The following is a 6320-nucleotide window of genomic DNA, read 5'->3' on the forward strand; positions in this document are numbered from 1 at the left end:
CATTAAAAGTTAAGTAATAAAACAAAGTCCAAATCGCGGTTTGGATGGTTGTCCCTTGCTTGCATCTTAGCAGCAGCTTTTCATTCCATTTACTAATGAGTTTCACTCTGGGTTTTATATATTAGGCCTGAATTTTGACTAATGCATGGATCCTAGTATCTTACACCTTGCAAACTTCTTTTTAACTTAATTTTGAGGCATAGCTACAGTAACCACATTTTCTTGGGGAAAATAAAGGACAAACCAGAAAAAGGGGCAAATCTAAAAGAGGTTCATAAGGATAACAATATTTAATTGCTATTGTCGAAAGAAAAATTTTCATCAGAGTCCAATCCAAGCCGGGAATAAACATGAAGATTGCTTTAGAAAGAAGGTTGTAGTTTATTGAAGATGAGAGCCAGACAGAAAGATGGCTCTGGAAAAACTGACTGTCATGGTTCCGACAGATGAAACTCTTCAAAAGAAGTTCAAAGCATTGTTTACCTTAAAGAATCTTTTATTCAAGAAGCAAAATATAAGCACTACGTCATATCCTGCTTCCCTGGGGCTGTAGCTGATGACTGTTGGATTTTTTGGTGTGAGGGATTGTTGATTCTAGGAACCTTTTTTTCTAATCCAAGCTTCCTGGCTCCAATTTTCTGACAAGATTATCACATCTGCATTTCTGCAGACCTGGTTTCTGTTTGGGGCAGAAAGACCTGGGGGGGGGGTTGGTTTCTGCCTTTAAAATCCTCTGGGGAAATATATTCTGTCTTTTTAATATTTCCCAAAATATTTCTTTCTCTGGATTCTTCCCACACTATGTTTATAACTTGGCTTTACAAAACAACATTTAAAGAGCAAAACAAAGAAAAACTACAAAACTGTATATTCTAAGAAAAATATCTAAAATCAAGCAGTGCATGTATATTTATTTACAAAAACATTTCCCATATTTTTACATGTGAAAGACTGCATTAAATGGTATTATTTGTAGATTAAAAGTTAAACGTGAGTTTTTAAAAAATTGATAATCTAAAGAATGACTTTCTGAAAGAAAAGACTACCCTTTATAATACAGAACACATGATCACTACAGATATATCATGTCTAAAACTGCAAGTGTTCCCATTACAGCCAGTTTGCTTTTGGATAGCATTATAAACTTCCAAGTTTTGTTAAAATGTAGCACATAATGTGAGAAAATAATGACACGTGCATAGACTTTGTTTAAGTCTATAAATTGGTCAGTAGCAGATTGTGATTTAACTTGCCATTCCATTGTTAATTGTTTTCCCATCTCAACACTATTCTGTGTATCTTTCTAGCTGTATAGTAACTGTAGTTGTTGACTTACAACAGTTCATTTAGTGAGTGTTCGAAGTTACAATGGCATTGAAAAATGTGACCACTTTTCACACTTTTGACCATGGCAGCATGCCCAAAGTCACATGAACAAAATTCAGATGTTTGGCAGAATCAGAATCAATTTTTATTATAGTCACAGACCAGCACAAAAATTAAACATTAAAATAAATACATTCTCTAAAAGGTATTGAAAAATAACTAAGCAAACTAATAATATGTATAAAGATATTTAATTCTTTAGGTATTTTTTTCCTTATCATTGCATCAGCACAAAATTTTGCTACTGCATGAGTGGTGGCTGGTTTTGAATCCTGAAGGAGATGGTACACGTAGAAATTATCTGATGTCCCTAGAAATCTCTCTAATAAGAGGGAGAATGTTCATAGATCTGATGTTCCTGTAGAACCTGCGGACATGTGAGATATCTTCAACTTCCCCATTGCCACATGTGCACATTTGCTCAGCTATTGGGATTTTATCATGCCTGCCCTGCAGAAGTGTTGAGTGGAAGATATTACAGTAGGTCTGGCTCTAAAAAATGCTATTCTACTTTTAGGAAAAGTCAGGTCTTTCAGATACCTTGCTGGTTCCCACACACCTCACTTAATCTGATTTCTGCTGTGGAGAGATCTCCTCTTAAGTTCTAGCTGGAACTCTATGTCTGTCCAACCACTTCCTTGGCTTGATCATAGCCTAGGGATATTAAACACATGGGGAAAGTCCACAGAAGGCCAATTTATGCTCTATTGCCTGTTTCGAGGGAGAGGAAGTTGTCTATCAGGACTAAAGGAGTCAAGTCCTCTGGGAAGAACTGAATTTTCAACCAGTAAATTATCATCGTCTTCCAGGATCTTACCTGGATTTGAGGCATTGCTGTCTCAATTCTCAATTGGGTGTCTGATGTCCTGCTAGATGCAGCTAAAATGGATGGAAGAAATTTTGTTTGTATGGTTTGTATATACTCTTTGTTAAAAAAACAACCCTGTGCCCTGTAGAGAATTTGCATCAGTGTTTTAGTCTCAAAGAGTTTTAAGGCTGCAGCGACTAATCATACTCCACTTACCGTATGTTTTTTAAAAAGTGTTTGATAGGACCTAAGGTCCAGATGTGCCTTCCAAATACTTTTTGTATGGAAAACCACCTCAAGGTACTTGAATATATTGATGTTCTAAATTTTGCCTTTCTACCCTCCAAGAGTATTGAATAGCTCTTTTAGCAAAAACTAGGATTTTTGATTTATCGAAATTGAGGATCAGATTATTTTGTCTACAGTACTTTAATGTTGCTGAAATAGCTCTCGAGTCCAAGAATTTATGAAATAATAGTGGCAACATAAAAAAGTATCACTATTTTGTGTTGTGCTAAGTTGGGAGGATGGAAGTCTGGGTTATGCAGAAGGTCAATCAGCAGTTAATATATAGACTGAAAAGGGAAGGGGCCAAGATACATCCCTGGCATACTTATTGATCTCCCTTCCCTGAATCCAGCTTGTTCATCTTTAATTATGCCCTCTGAGATTATCTAATCTTGAAGTTTGTGGTTTAGGTGGTTAGCATACAACATGCTAATAACACTCAGTAGGCTAATGGGCCTGTAGTTACATGGATCGTTTTTATTGCTTGGCAACTGGATCATATTTATGATGGTTGCTGTGTCCTGAGATCATATCACCTTTTGCAACTCTTTAAGATTTACTTAACAACTGCAGTGATTTACTTAACAACTGTGGCAAGAAAGGAAGTAAAATGGGCCAAAACTCACTTAACAACTGACTTAGTAACATAAATTTTGAACTGAATTGAGGTCATACGTCAAGAACTACCTGTATACTTTCATGGGTAAAAGTGGCAACAGAAAGTATTTTAAAAAAACCTGCAACAGCACTCCAACATCACAAGCAAAAAGGGAAATGGGCGTACCTTTCCATTCTTGTTTCCATTTTATTTTTTTTGTAAGTAATATGTGGTAAATGTTAGATTCCAATACAAACTCGAATGCCCAAATTTGAGATGCAGAATTATTCTTCCATTAATAGTATTTTAGAAATGGCTTTGAAATGAGATTTCCTATTTTTGACTTTTGCAACCTAACAGCCTATTATTTTACTCCACTCACATTCGGGAATGACTTACAGACTGGGAGAAATTTAAATCTAGCAGTCCACCCTTTTCCAAGAGTAATTATATAATTATGAAGGTTTGTTGCTACTAAAACTAAAGCTCATGACAAACTATAGTTAGCATTTAGTCCAATATTAAAACAAATAGGGAAAAAAGTGTTTTAAGATCTCCTGCCCAAAGCTCAGGAATTAAGAATCATAAGGAACTTGGTGTCTCTCTTGAAATTCAAGGACAGTTCTGTGCTGCCTTGCATGTAACTATAGTTTGACTGTAACATTTGATTTTTAAATCAGAGACCAATTTTCTAGATATTAAAATGAGTTTATTGGGAAAACTTTATGTAGTCAAAAATAAGGTAACAAGCACAAACAGAATTCAAATTCAAATTTAATGGGTCTATAGCATGGGCCCAGGATATTTGCAGAACTGTCTTTCCTCAATGGGATTGGCCCACCCCACTGTGCTGGCAGAAGGGGCCCACTGTGGATCCCATCAGCCAAGGAATTTTAGCTGGTGAGATCCAGAAGAGCCTTTGGAATATTTTGCTGCAGGAGGTTAGATTCCCCCCCCCTTTTTTTTTAGCCTTCAGGAAGAACCTTAAAGCTTGGCTACGCCAGCTGGCATGAAGTTCTGAAGAAGAAGCTGTTGGGCTGGAAGTGATTGGTGCATTAAGACAGAAAGCACACCCACTTGTCCTACCCCATGGTTTTTTAGTCAGTTTTAATTTTTTTGTAATTTTATACTTACTGGATATTTGTATATTTTATCATGCTGTAAGCCACTCAGTCACTTCGAACTGTGAAATGGGTGGCAAATAAATTTTATAATAAATTATTCTGTTATTTAATATAACTTTATTAACTAGATCTACAGGATTTTGAGACTTCAAGACAATTTTAGAGTTCATTGCAGAAAGAAGGCTGGAGATAACTCATATGGAACAGCTTATCCGTTCAGATCTTTCAGCATGGCATCAACTTACTAGATGTGTTAGTGGCTTGCCAACAATTGTGGCAGCCCCTGCCCTTCCTCCTGAAGTTTAACAGACCTCTACTCTCCTTGTCCTTGCAAAGCACTGAAAACCTGAGCTTTTCCCAGAACTGCTAGGGTAATATGAGGCAACTGCATTATCAGAAGCTTGACCTGGCACCAGGTTTTTCTTTAATGTGTTAGGTTATCATTTTAATATGGTTTTTGTGTTTTAATTTTAAATTGAAAGCTGCTGAAGTTTGTTATAAAATGGGCAGCTATATAAATGTTTCAAATAAATAGTTTTTCAGCCAGGAGCTGAATGGGAGAAGTGCAGCCATATTAGTACTATGAGACCATAGGATGTCAACACTCGACTGCCTGGTAGGCTATAGTAGCTATAATCTTTCCTATTGTACATGTCCAGAAGATAGTGCTGTGAGATTCTCTGGCATCTCAGTTCTTGTCTTCTAATGTCCCACAGAATTCCATCTTGTTCATTGCCCACTCTTATAATGAACAGGGAAATGTGTTTTGGCTGATGCATGGTGATGATGCAGAGATATTATCATTTAGGATAAATTGGGAATTCTGACACTTTTTTGTGTGCATTAAAGAGGGATTTAAAGTACAATAAATTAAGTCTGTAGGAAGCTTTTTTTTTAGTGGGAAAGCATGTTACTCAATGCAGGTGACATTATGGGTGGGGAGGGTTCCCTTGGCTGCAGAAAGGGAGCCTGAAGAGGGGAAAGACTTTTAATGTGGCTACAGACTAAATAAATGATTCAATATAGAAAAACACAGATGCCTCTCAATATAGTCATAGCATCTTCACCTAGTAAGATCAATGGAAGACAGCCAATCCTACCTATAACAGTCTGTTACAGTATTTGAGAGAAGATGGAAATCAGGTGGACTCAGAAAAAAATCCTAGCAATGGAGGCAGCCTATCAACCACAGTCAGAACTGGGAAATTAACTAAAAATATAGTAGGCACTATCCTTTCCTAGATATACAATTGATCCCTTATGTGCTCAATAAACAAATGATTTGAGCCACTCAGTACAAATCAACTTTTAATTTGGTGCTCAAAGGACAGTCACTTTCATCTGTTTGTATGGTAAAGTCCCATAAAAATCCCAAGTAGGAAATCTATTCTGGAGCCTACATAAAAATGATGGTCCATGTTTTTGTAACAGAGTGAACAGAACAGGATTCTTTCTGTGCAAAGATACAATCCATCGCTTCCCATGGAACCTGCAAAGAAAAAAAAATCACATGAAATGAATTTCTGTGTCAGATCTCCTGGAGATACGTTTTACTCGTTTCCGACAAATGATGTGGACTTCGCAATTAAGTCAGCTGCTACCTCTTTTCAAGATATATTGGATAAAGTTGCAGAGGGATCATTTTAGGAAACGCGCGTGTTCAATATTCTGAGTTGCACCAAAGGTATCCCCAAAAAAATCCGCTTTTTGGATTTCCTTTTTTAAATCAACGTTATTAGGAATGCTAATGGCCCATCTGCCGCCTTTTTTTTTCTTGTGAATTCTTCTTTGTGGGCAACCCCGCTGGCTTTAGTTGCCCTGTCGAAACGCGCATACACCAAGAAAGGAGCAGCAACCTCAGCGGCTCGCTGAGCAAACCGATGGATCTCGCCCGGTTATACTTTCCGCACTAGAAGCAGGTAAAGAGACGGCTCGTTCGTACGACCGTTACGCCTCTCGCGCGTCTTACGTGGGATCTTTCTTGCAGCAGGTCAGCCGTACAAACCCCTCCGCTCCGGATCGCATCGGAAACATAACTCTACGGCCCGCTTCTGTCCCTAGACTTACTTACGTACAGGCGGACCGGAAGCTGCGCCAAATGGCTGGCTCAACGGCG

Source organism: Vipera berus (genome assembly GCF_964194415.1).
Source record: "Vipera berus genome assembly, chromosome: 2".
In the NCBI taxonomy this organism is placed as follows: Eukaryota; Metazoa; Chordata; class Lepidosauria; order Squamata; family Viperidae; genus Vipera; species Vipera berus.